Source organism: Peromyscus maniculatus, chromosome 23, assembly GCF_049852395.1.
Source record: "Peromyscus maniculatus bairdii isolate BWxNUB_F1_BW_parent chromosome 23, HU_Pman_BW_mat_3.1, whole genome shotgun sequence".
Classification (NCBI taxonomy): domain Eukaryota; kingdom Metazoa; phylum Chordata; class Mammalia; order Rodentia; family Cricetidae; genus Peromyscus; species Peromyscus maniculatus.
The window spans coordinates 4,817,715-4,834,674 of record NC_134874.1 but is presented as its reverse complement, the minus strand read 5'-3'; the positions used below and the strand labels follow the sequence as shown (position 1 = coordinate 4,834,674).

General features: G+C 59.1%; 1 protein-coding gene across 2 annotated transcripts in view; it reads right to left on the bottom strand.

Moving 5' to 3' along the window:
- Nucleotides 1-12,768, bottom strand: part of Fam222a (family with sequence similarity 222 member A) — a 48,179-nt gene extending 35,411 nt beyond the window's left edge. Inside the window, exon 1 of one of the 2 annotated variants that reach the window (XM_006993939.4) lies at nucleotides 12,274-12,768. The gene's annotated coding sequence lies outside the window, so the exon portion shown is untranslated. Of the gene's footprint in view, nucleotides 1-8,644; nucleotides 8,854-12,273 lie in introns of those variants that run through there. The other variant, XM_042267872.2, reaches the window with a different exon arrangement.
- Nucleotides 12,769-16,960: the final 4,192 nt, after the last annotated feature.

Sequence of the window (16,960 nt, the reverse complement as noted above, 5' to 3'; positions counted from 1 at the left end):
CTGTGGGTATCCTGCACTTGACCCCATCTTTGGACTCACAGCATTGGCGCTGTTTGCGTCTGCCCACTCCTTGGGCAGGGACCAGTGCCTGAGGCTGGGCCATCTTTGGCTCTCATTCTCTGTGTCAAACTGTACATAAAAACCACTGTATCTACCAAGCTGTAATGTTTGACTATCTCATCGGCGTTCATAAGGGCCTGGCCCCAGGGTGGCACACAGTAGGCCCACAGCAAATGAGGTGATTGGCGGTGGAGGCTCTGGATTAGGTGGTGGTGGTGGTGGTGGTGGAGGTGGAGGTGGTGGTGGTGGTGGTGGAGGTGGTGGAGGTGGTGGTGATGGTGGAGGTGGTGGTGGTGGTGGAGGTGGTGGTGGAGGAGGTGGTGGAGGAGGTGGAGGTGGTGGAGGTGGTGGTGGTGGTGGAGGTGGTGGTGGTGGTGGTGGTGGAGGAGGTGGTGGTGGAGGTGGTGGTGGAGGAGGTGGTGGAGGAGGTGGAGGTGGTGGTGGTGGTGGAGGTGGTGGTGGAGGTGGTGGTGGAGGAGGTGGTGGAGGAGGTGGAGGTGGAGGCGGAGGCGGTGGCGGTGGCGGTGGCGGTGGCGGTGGCGGTGGTGGGAAATGACAGACAGACTTCCGGCTGGTCCTGGGGGTGGTGGGCAAACCTCTGAGGAGGGCTTGGCCTCTTCATCACATGGGGTGGCAGCTGGCAGCACCCCTCCCCCACGGAGAGCCACAACAAAGGGTCCTCTATTTCCCTCTGAGCATTTGCTCCTGGCCGGGCTGGGCCACACCACCCTCTCCCCGCTCTGCTGGCCGCCCAGCCGGCTGAGCAGACACAAAGGCCAGTGTGTCCCTGTGGAGCCGGCCTGGCCCCAGAAGACCCTGCGCACAGAGAGCGCCTGAGGCTCAGAAGGGTCCTGGGAGGGGGTGCAGTGAAGGTGCATGGTGGTGAGGCTCCCCATCCAGGTGCAATGGGGAGGGGACAGAGGACAGGAAGGAGTCTCGGGTTCGAGGTCCAGCTTCTGCACCTCCTAGTCACATAACCCCGGGGGGGAGGGGGGGACTGAACCTCGCTTGGCTTCCCCTCTGTAGAGAGGGGCCTAGGACAGTGACATGTCCAGCCACCTGGCTTGTCACAAGCTTGGGGCACTGTCCCACTGGAGGGATAGAAGGCAGGCAGGCGCCTCACGAGCGTGAGCATCCACGTGCATCTCTTCAGTTTTACTCGGGAAGTTGATGAGTAAACCGAGGAAACCCCCGTCCTATCCAGCAAAGTCCCAAGCTGATGGCGCCGACTCTGAGCCAGGCTCTGAGGTCCTGTCTAGGTGGTGGTGTGACAGCAGCCTCGGGGTATTAAGCGCCTACTGTATACAGGGACTGGGAGCTACCTCATCTCCTCCCAACTCCACCGCTGCTCTGGAAGGGCGCTAACAAGATGGCACCATGGTCAGAGTCTGGAGCCCACCAACCAGGGCTCAAATGCCTCACCCTCAGAGGGTCTGCAGTAACCTGAGAAAAGAGACTCATGATGTCTCCAGGCCCAGCAAGCCTGACATCTTTTTTTTGTTTGTTTGTTTTTTGAGACAGGATTTCTCTGTGTAGCCCTGGCTGTCCTGGAACTCACTCTGTAGCCCAGGCTGGCCTCGAACTCACTGAGCTCCGCCTGCCTCTGCCTCCCGAGTGCTGGGATTAAAGGCGTGCGCCACTCCAGGAGCTACACTGGGCTTTGTAGGCGGCCATTCCACCACAGACCTTGGAGACAGTCTTTAGCAGGTTTTTATTTTCTTATTTCACTCCTTAGACTCTGAGGACCAGAGCCCTGGAAAACCTGCAGCCTGCAGAGGGTGGGGCCGGAGATCCGGGCCTCTCACCCGACGACTCATCGTCCCTGTTGACCCCTGGACCCTTGACCCTTCCACACAACATCTCCCTGTCCCCCTCCTACCCGCCTGAGCTGGGGCAGCCAAGTGAACAGCGGAGCACCAAGTAATTAAGACGACGCACCATCCGGGTGCCTGGGAACGCTGTGGAGTTTCCCTTTTATGTTTATAGCAATTGTATGAAAATGTGCGACACGGAGCGGCACCAGCTGACAAACGAGATGAGGCAGACAGGATTCCGGGCCGGCTTTTTTCTGGGCCTGATTGGCATTAATTGTGAGCGTTTACAAAGCACAACTCGGCGCCTGACATTTGCTTCAAGCGAACGTTTCCTTCTAATAGTTTTAATGATTACATCGGGAGCTGGTGATCACCACGGGGTGGGGGGAGAGGCTGCCTGGTGCCTGACTTCCCGGCTACCTGCTGCAGGAGGGCTGTGTCAAAGGGCCAGGCTTTGGGCACAGGATCGAACCCCAGTGTGGGCCTAGCTGCTGGCACCCACGGTCTTGCCAGTTTGTAATGCTGAACAGGAAACACCGGGGGTCCCGGGGCGGGGGTGGGGTGAGCAGGGAGGGGACACGGGTCTGGCTTTGGCGGGAGGCCCTCGGTTCCTCATGGACTAGGAAGGACCCTACAATGGCTGGTCGCAGTTTTCTTACGACTTTGGCCAAATCTCCTCCGAGCTCTGGGCTTGGTCCTCTTACCTGTCAAGAGGGGGAAGGATTCAGACATCTCGGGCCTGTCTCCACATGCATGACCCGGGAGAACCCTCAATCTCTTGGTCTGCTTCCCTTACCTGAGATGAACTTAAAAGTGATTTCTACACTCTAGGGAAAGGGGGCATGGGGAAAGCCCGAATTCCTGACAAACCAAGACCCTCGACTGCTTCCTCCCTGGAGAAAAGGCTGCAAATCCCAGACTGACTCGCTAGCCGGCTCACTCACACTCTAGGCCGCTCGCTCACTCACGGTCTCGGTGCCTTGCTCACGTACACTCACTCAGGCACTCACTGGATTGCTCGCGTACTCAGTGGAGCTCAGACCCACGCGTGTGTTCGCTCACTCACGTGCTCACTCCCTCATGTGTGAGCCTGCTTGTTCCTGCAATCACGTGCTCAGGTACTCACTCATGAATTCCCAGAGCCATCAAATGCCCGATTAGGAGCCTGGGAAGGCATCAGGGGACGGCGCTAAGAGCCTCGGAAGGGCCTCCTTGACAGGGCCCAGAGTCTCGCGATCAAGAGAGATCTGCCATCCTTATCTCCCATCTACAGCAGAAGAAACTGAGGCACAGACAAGGAGAGACAGACTACAGTGTAGAGCTCTGCCATCCTTATCTCCCATCTACAGCAGAAGAAACTGAGGCACAGACAAGGAGAGACAGACTACGGTCAGTCTGGGAAACAGTCCTGGACAGGCGGCGTCAGGGGCAAATCCTCTCAGAAGCTGCCGAGAACAGACTCTCGAGCCCTTGAGGGGAAGCCATATCTGGGGATGACACCCCCCCTCCCCGGATTGCCCTTCTGTCTTGGCAAGGACTCAAATGCACAGCCAGGCAGGGCATCAGGGCAAGGGGCATCGGGGACGTGGCAATCAGTGATGCCGCGTCAGCCCCACGACCAGGGTTCCACTTCCTAGAAACCCGACACTCTCTCATACATGGCTACATGCTAAGTCTGGCCAGAGGTCATGGGAAACCCCCCCCCCCCAACCCGGCCAGGTATATGAGAAGGGCATCCATGGCACATGCGGAGGCCCAGAGATGTGAGAGAATCCAGTGGGGCTGGGAGCAGCTGGCTGAGCCCTGCTGGCCTTGCCAGGTTCTCCCTGCAGAGTGTTCCCAAGATGAACCCCAATTTCTGCACTGGCTTTAGCCAAAAACCTCTCACAATATTTTTCAGTTAGTTTGGGATGGCAGTGGGGGGAGAGAGTTAAAAAAAAAGAAAAGAAAAAGAAAAAAGAGGGAATTTTTTTTTTCCCTTTTGCATATGGTGGCACAGATGGGCCCATGATCCGTAAAAACTGTCTGCAATTAAACTCCCACTTTGCATGGCTGGATTTTGTCAGTCGTCTGAACCATGAGTGGAGGGCTCCACACTGACAGGACCGGTGGGGGGTGGGGTGGGGACGAGGCAAGATTCCTCAGGATGGGCAGCAGCCCAGGGACCGCGGACTGGGACCTGATGGATGGCTGGGTGGACAGGGAGTGACAGGGGACACATCAGCTCTTTCTCTAGGTAGCCCATGGCGTTTACCAGGACAGCCAGAGGGCTGGGTGGGGCCTTGGCTAGGGCTGGGTACCCGGACTGCAGGTGGGGTGGACAGTGAGGCTAATAATCACAGTCAGGCCCTTCCAGAAACCGGGTCTAAGGCCCTCGACGGGGCGGGAGGGTAGGTGCCGCCGCCGCCGCCTGCCACGATGGGGGTTCCTTAACCGCAGTCCAATTTGCAGGTGCAGGGCCAAGGAGCCAGAGCCTGCAGCCCAGTTGGCAGAAGGGATGGGAAATGGTGCCAGGAAGAGCTGCCAAAGGCCAGAACCGACTCACTCTGGTCCCCAGAGGAATGAGTCCAGCCTCCACTTAGGGGAAGCAGGTAGGGAAACCAAGGCACGTGCCAAGACGCTCTCAAGGATCCAAGCCGGCTCTGCCAAACTAGGGGGCTTGGCATGGGTCAGCCTCTTCCCACGGGCTCCCTCCCGCTACCCCTGGGCTTGGCATGGGTCAGCCTCTTCCCACGGGCTCCCTCCCGCTACCCCTGGGCTCCTAGAGCGGGTTGATGACCACGGCGGCTCCAGCTGCTGCCCTGCGATGCTCCGTTGTTTGGGTTAACGAATGCCTCATTTGGCGTTGGGACATCCTGAGATCACTAATAATTGTCCCATGATGAAAGAAATAAGGCCCTGCTGGACCTTTCCCTGCCCGCTCCACGCTGGGAGAGAAAAGTCATAAAAACAGCTTCGCTATCTCAACTACTGAGGCTCCGACTGGATGTCACTGCTAATTGGGTATCACACCCTTGTCTTGTTCTCTCAGAAGCTAAATCAAGGAAGCGCCACTGCCGCGGACTAATTATATCTCCGGCCTGCAGCTTGTCTCTCTCCCTTTATTGAGTTAAAAAATGGTCACGAACCTTCATCTTTCATCCCCCCCTTCCCGCCCTCCCCAGTGCCGGGCCCACACTGTCCTCCAGGCGAGGCTGCTCAGGTGCACACTGTGCCTCGGAAGGTCGGGGAGAGAGAGGCCTCCGAGACAGGCAGGGCTGTGGAGGGCGGAGAGGGCCCCTGCCCCGGTACCTGCTTAGCCTCCTCCCTCCCCAGCCACTCCCCTGCCAGGCCTGGGTGTTCCAGCTTTTACTGGAGAGGGGGACTCTGGGCACGCTCCACCTAGCAGCTGGATCCCCTGGGTGCTCAGGGGTGGGGGAGGGCACTTCTGCCCTGTAAGCACGCATGCATTCATTCAACCTACCTGGATGTGTACTAGGCACTCTGGTCTACAGCTTCTAGTAGCCTGGAAGTAGGTAGTATCAAGCCCAGCACCCTCATTGGTAGAGGTACTAGATACTGAGATGGTACCTCATGGCTCCTCTCTGCTCAAAGCTGCCTCCACCAAATGTCAAGGCCAGCATGTGGCTCCTTCCAGGCCCCTCCCAGTCACATCCTGAGGGCCCTTTCACCTAAACAGTCCCACCCACCTGTCACGCTGTCCCTGACACACTGCCTCTCAGCCCTTCAGGCTTCAGAACACATGGCAGCTTGTTCAGGAGGCTGTCACATCTGCCTGACACTCCCGGGCTGTGGCCTTTGGGTCCCAGGTTTGAAGTGTGTCACGAGATACTGCTTAACAGTGCTGAACGTCAGTCTCCTCATCTTTGAAATGGGCCGAGCTCTTCCTAGAGGTATAGAGAGGCGTGCGGGTGCCCTGTGGGGTGATGCACCAGAGGGTGCCGGGAAGAACTCAGTAAGCACTAACTGTGGAGAAATTCCAGGCTACAGGTGCTTTGGAACTTGTATGGCGCGCAGTAACTGACCCCCACACTTCAACCGTTCTGGAACAACCCCTAGACTCAAAGAAGGCCCCTCGCCATCTCCAGGTGTGATCCCCTGGCCCTCTGAACCACGGACGGCAGAGGGGCCCCTGAGCTCATTACGGCCTGGCCGTATTTTAGCTCATAGGCCCTGGTGACTGATTGGCGCTGGCTGCCCAGAGCGCTGGAAGGAGCCCAAGGTCAGGAGAAGAACGAGGCAGGGGAAGAGGGGGCAGCGATTGATTGGCAATGTCTGCCAAGGGCGCCCTGGCAGAAGGGGAGCCCGGCCTGCCACAGGACTGGCCATCCTTGACATTTTAAGGGATGCGCTGGCGTCTGGGTTGAGCTTGGGGAGCAACCTGCTCAAGGTTGAGCAGAATGTGGAGATGGCTGGTCTAAAGTAGGCCCCTGGGCTCCTGCTCAGGCATCTTCCTAGGACAGCCTGCCCGGTCCTGCCCTCTACAGAGGAGGACCCTGCTCACCTGCCATGTGGCCCTGGCTGGAGACTTCCCCTTCACTGCACTGAGCCTCTCACTTCTCCACTTAAACAACAGGGATAAAAGCGCCCTTGGCGGGACAAGAGGGGCCTTAAAAGAGGATTCCAAAGGCCATGGCAGGAAGCTGGGTCTAGCACACAGCAGTTGTCAGCCTTAAATGAGGATTCCAAAGGCCATGGCAGGAAGCTGGGTCTAGCACACAGCAGTTGTCAACAGTGATTCTTACGACAGAGGAGTTGAAAGGGGAAGGACCAGGACCGTGCCGGGCAGTGGTGGTGCACGCCTTTAATCCCAGCACTCGGGAGGCAGAGGCAGGCGGATCTCTGTGAGTTCGAGGCCAGCCTGGTCTACAGAGCGAGATCCAGGACAGGCTCCAAAGCTACAGAGAAACTCTGTCTCGAAAAACCAAAAAAAAGGGGGGGGAGGGCGCGCGGACCAGAAAGCAATAGGACCTCCCCCTCCAGGGAGCCTACCCTGCTCTAAGTTTCTACCCGAGTCCCCACATGCCTTGAGAGAGCTGAGGTCTGCAGGGACGGGGGACCATCTCACCCCCTGGCTCGCTGGCACCCACCGCACACAGTGAATCCCTCTATCGTGGCGGTCAGCCCAGTCCAGCCTCGCCCTCAGCGCTCACCACCTTTTTTTGTCTCCAGTGCCAGGAGCGGAGAAGCCCTCTGGCTGGGCAGCAATGGGCATTCCCGTTCCCCACCCACCAGCTCACATTTCAGCCAGACCTCACAGCCTTCCTCTCAGGTGGACTCTGGGCCCACCTGACAGACAGATGAGGAGCCTGTGGTCACACAGATGGCGAGGGTGTATGGGCCTGGAGAAGCTGCTACCTCTGCCTCCAGATCAGTGCCAAGCTAGGCCTTGGCTCTGCCAGGCGGCCGGCCGGAGCCAGAAGTGAATCCTGAAGCAGACAGCTGATGGCGGGACTCTTTCCTCCCAGGGAGGCCCCTCTCCCCACAGACCCTGGGTCATTAAGTTCTGTGTCTACACGTCTTAGAGCCTGTTCACAGCCAACGCCTCTGGCCTCACCTCCTGACCTCCCAGGCCATTGTCCCCCGGGCCTCTATACAGTAACAAGAGCTCCTGGGGGGACCCCAAACAGCTGCTAGAACTGGGGCAATGGCTTGATCTGGAGAGCTGAGGTGACTGGCCAGGACCTGAGGGAGTGTCCTGGACACACAACATTTTCCCACCCACAGTCCATAGGAGAACTGCCATTGCCAATAAACCACCAGGAAACTGATCTGGATGGGAACACACATACCCAATGAGGAGAGAGACTTAGGGCCACCCCAGACAGGCCTAAGGACCCAAGGCCCCTGCTGAGCTCCCCAGTTCCCAGGCCATGATGAAGTCCCTCCTCCCTTGGACCACATGGGACCCTTAGCTTGGATGTTGAGTTGATTCCCCACCCCCAAAACCCTTATGAGTTTCTCTCTCCATGACTCACACTCCCCTCTGGTAAGCTGTACTTTTCGGGCCATGCCAAGGGTACTCCCTCAGTCAGCGACACCCCCACGCATCCTGGGCTGGGCAGGTTCTCAGCCCCCTCTGTCAGGAAGCCCTCCCTGAGCAGCTGCAGCCTTTCCCTCCTGGGGATCCCTCCAGCCTTGCACCTATCCAAAATATCCGAAGGCCTCTTCTCCCCGAGGCCCGAGCAATAGTGGGCACACCAGGAGTCCCTCATCAAGACCGAGACTGTGTGTCTTCGCAAGTCCAATTACCCCTCCTCACTGCCCATGTCCCCACCCCCAACCCTGACTACAGGAATCCACCACCCTCCATCACCCGCCACTCCCTGGCTCTGTGACCATGGGCATGAACGCATCCTCTCGGGTGTCCCTCAGTGAAAGAGATTAGGGGACCTGAGAGGGACTGAGATATCCATGGGTCATCGGGCTCCTCAGGGGCCTCTATTTCCCCATCTCTGAAATGGCACCAACTCCACTAGGGACCGGGAGGAGCGTCCCACCAGCCACCGGCTCGGCTCGCCTTTTGTTTGAGGCTCGCAGTAGGCCCTCAGCTGTTTCTCAACTAAGCAATCAGTGGTCCAGGTGGAAAGAATGCACGCACATACCCCCCCCTACCCCGCCCGGCGCCCCCCCCCACAGCCTCCACCCCTTCGCAGAATCCCTCTCCCCACCCCCAGCCCGGGCAGACTAAAATAGTCATTAAGCAGGTTTCAAAAGATGTCAGTAGCTTATAATTATAGTCGACATCCTTCTGAGATAAAAGTGATTACCTTGGATGCAAATCGCTTAGCAACCAATCAGGGCGGCGGGCGGCGCCCGCGGAGGTGACCGGCCGGCAGCGCAGCCCTCCTCCCTCGGCCGGGCCGCAGCGCACAGGCGGCGAGGAAGCGCACAATAGCTCTTGACACGCAAATGGGTTAACACAATGAAGGCGGCTCCGGCCGGTGCTGGGGGAGAGCAGCAATTCCCGGCCCGCGGGAGGTAATAAAGCGGCCCTTTTGTGCGCGCCTCCTCGTTCTCACCCCCGCCCAGCCCCAAGGAATCGCTGCCTGATTGAATTACGGTTCATGAATACGAGCTGCTTGCCTGCTTCCTCTGGCTGGGGAGGGTTGGCAAGGCACAGTGGGCAGGCGGGAGGGGGGAGGTTGGGGGAGGACACCCTGGCCAGGCCCCAGAGGCCCCTGGCACTCAGATGGGAGCCACGTGTGCTGAGCACACCCTGCGGGCTCATCACCACGTGGGGGCCCCCTTGCTGAGGTGCTGGAAGGGTAGGGGACCCCCCAAGCCCGGCACTGGGTCTTCTGCTTTGGGCTCCAAGACCCTGGGAGAGCTGGAGATTACGCTCATAAGCAGGGATACACTACATTTATCCAATGCTTTACTGTAGGCCGTGGCCTGGAGCAGCCCTGGTGGAATCCCCACCACGCCCCTGGGAAGTGGGTGCCGCTTGGAGCTCTCCACAGATGAGGAAACCAAGCCTCAGCGAGTCAAAGCCATGCAGCGGGGTCACACAAGCACTCAGTCCCGGACCCAACCGTCCCAGAGGCTGGTTCTCTGCCGTAAGCCTCTCTGGGGGAGCTTCAGGTTTCTTATCACAGACATCAAGCAATGAGGCAGGGCCTAGACCTAGTCCAGACCAGCTGCCAGGCTCCAAAGCCCAGGTCACTGGAGACGCGTGAAACCACTGGGCACAGCGAGGAGGGAACCTTAAGTGGAGGCTGCCCCACCTGAGACTCCAGGATACAAGGCACATCCGGGCCACCCTGACCCAGCCAACCTTCAGACAGCTCTGAACCACTCCTCTGGGACAGCCGGGACTGCTCTTCTGTCTGTCCCTTTGGGGGCTCATGTCCCATCTTCTTCACTATGGCCCCCACCTGCTGCTGGGCCGGGAGCTCCACCCAGTCTTGAGCAAAGGCACCCAGTCTTGAGCCTGCCACTAGCTGAGCCTGCCAGCTCTGGGTGGCTGAGGTCCCTGGGTGACCCAGGGCCACCACAGGCTCCTCTAAGCAAACCCAGGGGGCCCGAGCGGACGACACACGGGAGCTGGCTTCTTGACTATCCCTGGCAGGTGGGTTTCAGGCTACACATTCCTCCTCCTTGTCCTCCCAGGGCTACAGAAAGGGACCCAGCCGGTGCGGGCCACAGGCTGAGATCACAAGGCCTGGCAAAAGTTGCCACTGTGCTGGACTGGTCTCGTCTCACCCAGGAACCCGTCCCAGGGCAGGGGTGCCTCCCCTTGTGCCTGTCTGTGTGTGTGTGTGTGTGAGGCTGGGAAGGTCCTGCTGCAGATTGTAAAAGCCAGGGCCACTGAGGTCCACCCACTGCAGCTGCCTGAGCTGAGCACCTACAAAAAGACCATCCCTTCCTTGGCTCGAGCCTCGGGTTTCCCATCCGCAAAATGGGTCACGGTGGCACAAGCCACCCCGAGCAGCAGTGCTGAGATGCTGCAAAATGCCTGGCACTCAGGACGACGCCGGGTAAACTGGCACTCCCCCTGCCTGTCGTCTGGCGCTCGCTGCCAAGCCCGGGGAGCCGCCGACGGAAGGGAACAGAAGGAGTTGCCCAACTCTGACAGCCTTTCCCTCCGCCTTGGCTGAGGGAGTGTAAATACTCCACAGAGGGCCTCCAACCGCCTGTGTGTGTATCTCTGGCGCGCACTCCAAGTTTGTTTCTAAACTGGGAAGTGTCGAGAGGCCGTGCAAACAGCCCTGTACCCGCAGCCTCCCCCTCCCCCCGCACCCCCCCCCCAATCTGCTGTCCGCGGAAGCTTTGTGTTTAAGGAAACTGTTTCAGCTGGAAATACCACTGCCACAGCAGACCCCCAAAGCTGCCCTCCTGGTGTTTATTGACCTGTTACAAGAAAATCCCGGGGGGGGGGAGGAGGAGGATGGGAAATGCTGTCTGTACCGAGAAACCGGGGGCCGGCGTCTCAAAATGCCCGCGGCTCGTCCCTCCTCCCTCTCACCTGTCCCCTCACTGTGGGAGCCATGACGCCAGGTCTCCCCACCGTTCCTGTCCCCAGGAATTCGGCTGTAGATGTTTTCACCCGTATCTAATCCTGGCAGTCATTGCTGGGATGGGGCATAGACGTGGCCCGGGAGTTCTCTGGGCTCTGCCCTGTACAGGGCTGCTGTGAGCCTGTGGTGGGGAGAGGGGGTTCTCGCCGCCCCCACCCACCCATCCCACCCCCCGGCCCTGGCAGAGATGGACACATTCAGACCTTGGCTCCGACTGGCCCTGCGTTTGCTTAATAAGCATCCATCACCCCGCTTGTCAAAATCATCTTAAACACCGGAAAGAGAGTGGCTTAGGCAGGAGTTCCAGCTGGGCCAAGGCCCCTCACCTTGGGGTTGAACAGCTGCGGGTGGGGGGTCCCCCTGGACAGACACACACACACACACACAGACATGCAGACACACCGACCCAGGAAGGTCGCAGCTCCTCTCTCTCTCTGGCTGGGAGCAGCACATTCCCATTTTCAAGAGAAGCAGCCCGCTTTTCTCTGGGGACCCCAGGAACTTGGGCTGCTGGCTGGGTACAGGGTGGGGGTCACGGGGTCCTCCTTTAGAGCACCCTGCTTACAAGTGGGAGGCTGCTCTTCAGGGAGCTGGGGGCTCCCGGGAGACGCAGGGTAGAGTCCGGAACACCTGTCCTTAGGGGCAGGAGGCCTCGGCGGCGGTGGCGGGGACAGCTGGCACTGGCTCCCTCCCCCACCTCGAGTGGTGACTGGGGATTTAGGTCATAAGATTGCAGTGGAAAAGGATGGAAGTCGATGGCCTTCACCTTCCATTACTACCCGAGGACATCCGGCTCTGGCCATTCTGGCTCTGGGTTCAAGGCCAGCTGCGCTGTGGCCACAACCCTCTGACATCAGAGGTCAGGCAGTGATGTCACAGGCAGCCCGCTGGGACATGCCGGTCTTGGTGAGTTATTTGTAACAATAGAGATGCAAATGTCTTGCCTCAGAGGACACGATCCTCAGACAGAAGTTTGGGGGCTCCACACCTCTGGCCCTTCTAGGTCTCCAAGGTTGCTCTGGAGACCCTCCATGCTGGCTCACCCTGGATGTTCCCCCAATCAATCCCTACAAACTGCAAGAGTTCCCCGGGAATTTCTAGGGGGCAGGGCAGCTAGCTACCTTTGTTAGCTCCATGGGTGGGGTGACCTTCCCTCTCTGGCATCTGCCGAAGCCCAGCAGAATACCCACCAGGGGTCCCCACCCCTCCACTCCAGCCTGTCCATATAAGTTATGTGGGCAGGACAGGGGCGGACAAGAAGCCCTGCTGCTGCTGGGCGCTCCACGACCTAGGGCCCCCTTCAGGGCCGGTCCAGATTGCCCGGTTGCCAGAGGCTGCTCCCAGCTCCAATCCAAAAACCCCGTGCCCCCGGAACTCACTGTGTCAGCCAGGCAGGCGAAGGGCACCAAGTCTCAGAGGCCACGACGCTCCAATCTGCGGGTCGCGGCGGCCATGCAGGGGTGATAAAGATTGCCCGAGGAAGGCCCCCCCGCCCCCGCTTGGGGGCCAATGCTTTTCTTCGGCTGGGAAGGGGAGCTGTCGGTGAGGGCGATCCCTACGCCCGAAAGCGCCGTCCGAAGTCGGGGAAGGGGTTTCCTCTGCTCAGCACCGGTCACGTCCGCCCGGGACCCCGGCCGCTCGCGCGCTCAGGCGGTGCATCCTCGCCGGAGACTGTGCTCCATGCGTCCGGCGGGAGGCGCTGCGCCTCCCTTCAGGGCCGGGCTCACCGCGGCAGCTCTGCCCGCGCCTCTCCCAGGGCGCCCTCTCCGTCCGCTCTGGGAGGCCGGCGGCCGCGGCCCCTCTCGCCAGCCCCAGCTGCAGCCTGTCTTTGTTGCTTCCTCTCGCTTGCCCGCCCGCCCTCTGCTTGCAGCTCCCGGGTTTGCCCGGGGGGTGAAGAGTCCGGCTCCTCGGAGGATTGCACGCACCTGCAGCGGCCCGGGTTCCTCGCCCGGCGTGCACCGGCCCCCGCAGGTTGCAGAGAGCAGCGCCGAGAACGCACCGGCCCCTCCTCCTCCTCCTCCTCCTCCTGCTGCTGCTGCTGCTGCTCCGAGCCCCGGGTGTTGGGGGAGGGGAAGCCGGCGAGCAGCGGCAGTGGCAGCCGCAGCGAGCGACAGAGGCTGGGATGCAGCCTCGCGGGCCTTGGTGCTGAGGACCAGCAAATCCAGCTGGGCGCAGGGCAGACTCGAGGATGGAGAGCCGTGCACCCGGCGTGGGGCTCGAGCGCTGCAGCAGAGGCGATGCACCGGTCTCTCCCCGCGCCTGTGGCCCGGGACAACTCGCGGGGCTCCCGGGGCTGTCGCCTCGTACCGCCCGGCACCCTCGCCTAGCCTCGGGCCCCGGTCTCGGCCCGGCCTGGCCGGCGCGCGCAGCCTCTTCGCCGAGCTGCCGGCCCGGCAGTGCTGCCCGCTGCTCCGCTCCGGCACGACTGACAGGCGCGAGCGCCCGCTGCAGCCGCGGCGTCTCGCCCCCGGCCCGCCCCCCGCGTCACCGCCCAATCAGCAGCAGCCGAGAGGCGGTTACCACGGTGACGCGGCGCCGCGTCCTCCGCGAGGCGGGGCCGGGGGCCGCCACGCGCGCTTTTCGCGGCAAAATTCAAAGGCCGGCAGGGCGGCTCTCCAACCTCTTTCCCCAAGCTGGGATGAGGCGGGGCCTGCTCCTAGAGGACTTCAACTCCCGGCATGCTGCGCGCCTAAACCCGGCAAAGGGGCCCCGACTGGGGGCGCAGAGCATGCTGGTCGTTGTAGTCCCTTTGTTGAGACCCTAGGGTTGGGGAGAAAAAACAGTATTATTTATTGAGTGCCTATTTGAGGGTAGGCACTGTGTTAAGTGTACCATCTGCATTATTTTGTTTACTCTTGGAACAGACATTATGAGCAGTGTGTTAAAGATAATAAAAAGGTTGGCGTGCTGCCAAATGGTAAAGGGTGTACAAGTGTGCATGGCCCAATGTTAGTCACACACACACACATACACACACACACACACACACACACAGCACACTAACACACATAACAAAGTGCATACGCTACCCAATCTTCAAAACTGTGAGATCAGCATTATGACCTACATTTAACAGTTTGGCACTTATGCTCAGGTTACTAAGACGGAAAGATGTGAAGGGTCCATGAATGTCTTGTTCCGTGGAGTTTGGGCATGGTGGTGGGGTTTTTGGCACCAACGCTGAGACCTGTGGAGCACAAACTACGTGCTGAGTTCTTTGTAAGCTACATCCCACAGATGTGTACTGTGACCTCAGGAGGCAGGCACCAATACCCTCTCAGTATGCCGTTCACGCTGGTCTCAAATTCCTCGCTTCAAGCAATCCTCCTGCCTCAGCCTCCAGAGTGCCGGAACTAGGGGCACAAGCCACCATACCTGGTGAGGCACGGATTTTTCTTCCACTTAACAGATAGGGAAACTGAGGCATGGTATCACCTAAATCTAAGTAGCTGTTTCCGTTCTTGTTTGCCCGACGGCCCGCAGGTAGCATTCTCCTTTACAGACCGGGAACGGAATCCCGGGAGAGGAGTTGCCTCCACCGTGAGGTGCCTGTCACAAAACAAGGCAGATATCCAGGCAGAACCTCAGAGTTCCTACAGAAACATGAAGCACTGGAGACACCCCCCCCCCACCCACCCACCCAGTCTCCACCTTCGGCTTTATCTTAGTGATGCCTGGGGTCCCTCAGAACCACGCTTGCTGTTGACCTTGGCCATTTATCTTCAGGGCTCAGTGCCTGTTTCCTTTCTGTAAAATGAGAAGACAGGACATTTTAATCCCCTCCGTATCGGGCTGGCGTGAGGGCACAATGAATTACTGCCAGGAAAGAAGAGCAAAGGCGTTCGATAAGTGTTAGCCGTGGTCACACTCTGGAGGGCCGGTGAGTGTATCCAGGGTTTGGTGTGGATTATAATCAGGCCTTAGCCTACTTTTAGGAGCCAACCAACCCCTTCGCAGGGGACCTCCAGGGCAGGCCCCAAGTAGGCCACCCATTCCTTATCTAGGGCAGACGCTGGCCCTGTTTCGGGTCTCAGGGCAGCGCTGTGAATGAGGTTCCCAGCAGCTCCAGGCCTCCCTGCTTGTTCTAGTTCTCAGTGGCTGCCCGTCCTTCCTCCCCTCCCTCTCCCCGCTCCCCGAGTGAGTGCCGATGGGGGTGGCGATTTACCTGGAAACATGATCAGCTGCCAGCTGCTTCCCCTCTGGGCCAGCGGCCAGAGCAGCCCTGACGTCAGGGTGAGTTGCCCAGGCGACGCGCTGGCTGGACCCAGGGCAGGGACAGGTGGGAAGACCAGATTCAAGCCGGACAGGGCAGGCGACAGTGGCAGGCAATGTCTAGGAGAAGAGAACCGGAGAGTTGAAGGTGAACAGTGGGCCAAGCTCCGTAACGTACAGCCTCCTCTAAGTCCGAGATTCTCTCTGCGCAGGTCACCGTGACGGCCCCTTATGACCTAGCTGGTGCTGTTCATGTCACACAGTCCTTTCTCCTTCAAAGCAAACCTGTGTGGTGCGTATAGAATTACTACCCACATCTCGTATGGGAAGAGGGCCGTGGGACTTGTCCAAGGTCACCCAATGACAGAACCGGAACCCAAACACCAGAGCCCTCCACCGTGGTGTATGGCGCCCCTCACCAGCCACTGACTGGTGATGTGTGCCCTTGACAGCACATTCCTTCTCTTTTCTGGGCCCATTTCCTGTCTCCCTGATGTGGGTCAATAGTTTCCAAAGGACCTGGCAGGATTCCAAAAACAGTGCCGTGAGGCAGCTGGGGTGAGGTCTGAAGGGGCCCTCTGTCTCTGAAGGTCAGGAAGTTTGGGAGGCGCCAACGGTGGGCTTTTGGGGGGCGGGCAGTGTGGGCTCAGAGGCAGTTGTGTTTGTAGAGAGATATCTCCCAAGCAGCTGAAGGCCCTGCAAGATCTCAGCCTGAGCCTCTACGGTGACTCCAAACACGCATTCACAACGACCCTCGCCCACAGTCTCACCTTGGAGAGGTCATGGTCCTGGCCTTTGCTCTAAGTGGTAGCCAATGATAACATGATGTGATTGGAAATCCTGTTAAAATTCCTTTGCTGCCGTCCCCAGACCCCCCAGGCAGGCCAGCCCTTGAACACTGGTTACAGGGGAACCAGGGGTTAGCTCACTCCCTCAGCATTCCTGTAAGACCCTACACACCACTCTTGTTGAGATACATGTGTATATCCTTCCTTATGTGTGCCTCTGTCACCCCAGGGCCTTTGCACAGGCTGTCCTCCACCTGGAGGATCCTCCCTCCACCTAGAGAGTCCTCCCTCCACCCAGAGAGTCCTCCCTCCACCCAGAGAGTCCTCCCTCCACCCAGAGAGTCCTCCCTCCACCTAGAGGGTCTTCCCTCTACCCAGAGAATCCTCCCTCTACCCAGAGAGTCCTCCCTCCACCTAGAGGATCCTCCCTCCAGGTAGCCAACTCTTGTCCTTCCTTCAGAATGCAGGTAGTGGGCTTCCTCCTCCGGGAAGCCTTCTTGACGCCCACCTATCCTGGGAGCAAGGTCTGCGGCCTTCGTGATATGTCTAGTCTGATATTTGTGTGTTTCCCTAAGCTTGGAAGCTCCCCAGGGCTCCCTAGCACAGGTCTACAAACAGTTGGTGCTCAAGAAAGGTGTGTTGAATTCATCTTCCAATTAATGAACGAGGCGGCCCAGACTTTTTCCTCTTTTCTTTCAAATAGAGTTTTGCTATGTAGTCCAGCCTGGTCTTAAGGCAGACCTTCCGCCCCAGGCTTCCTGAGTGCTGGGACTGCACGCATGCGGCATCCCACCAAATTACTTTCTCTCTCTCTCTCTCTCTCTCTCTCTCTCTCTCTCTCTCTCTCTCTCTCTCTCTCTCTCTCTCTCTCTCTCTCTCTCCCAGCAGGCCTGCAACTCCTTATGTAGACCAGGCTGTCCTCGAACTCACAAAGATCTGCCTGTCTCCACCTCTCCACGCTCCCCAACTGCTGAGACTAATGGGGCTCTGTTTTTCTTACCTTGTAGAGGACGGACATGAAGAGAAAGGGAGAGTGGAAACAGACTGGTAGGGTGTACCACAGAGT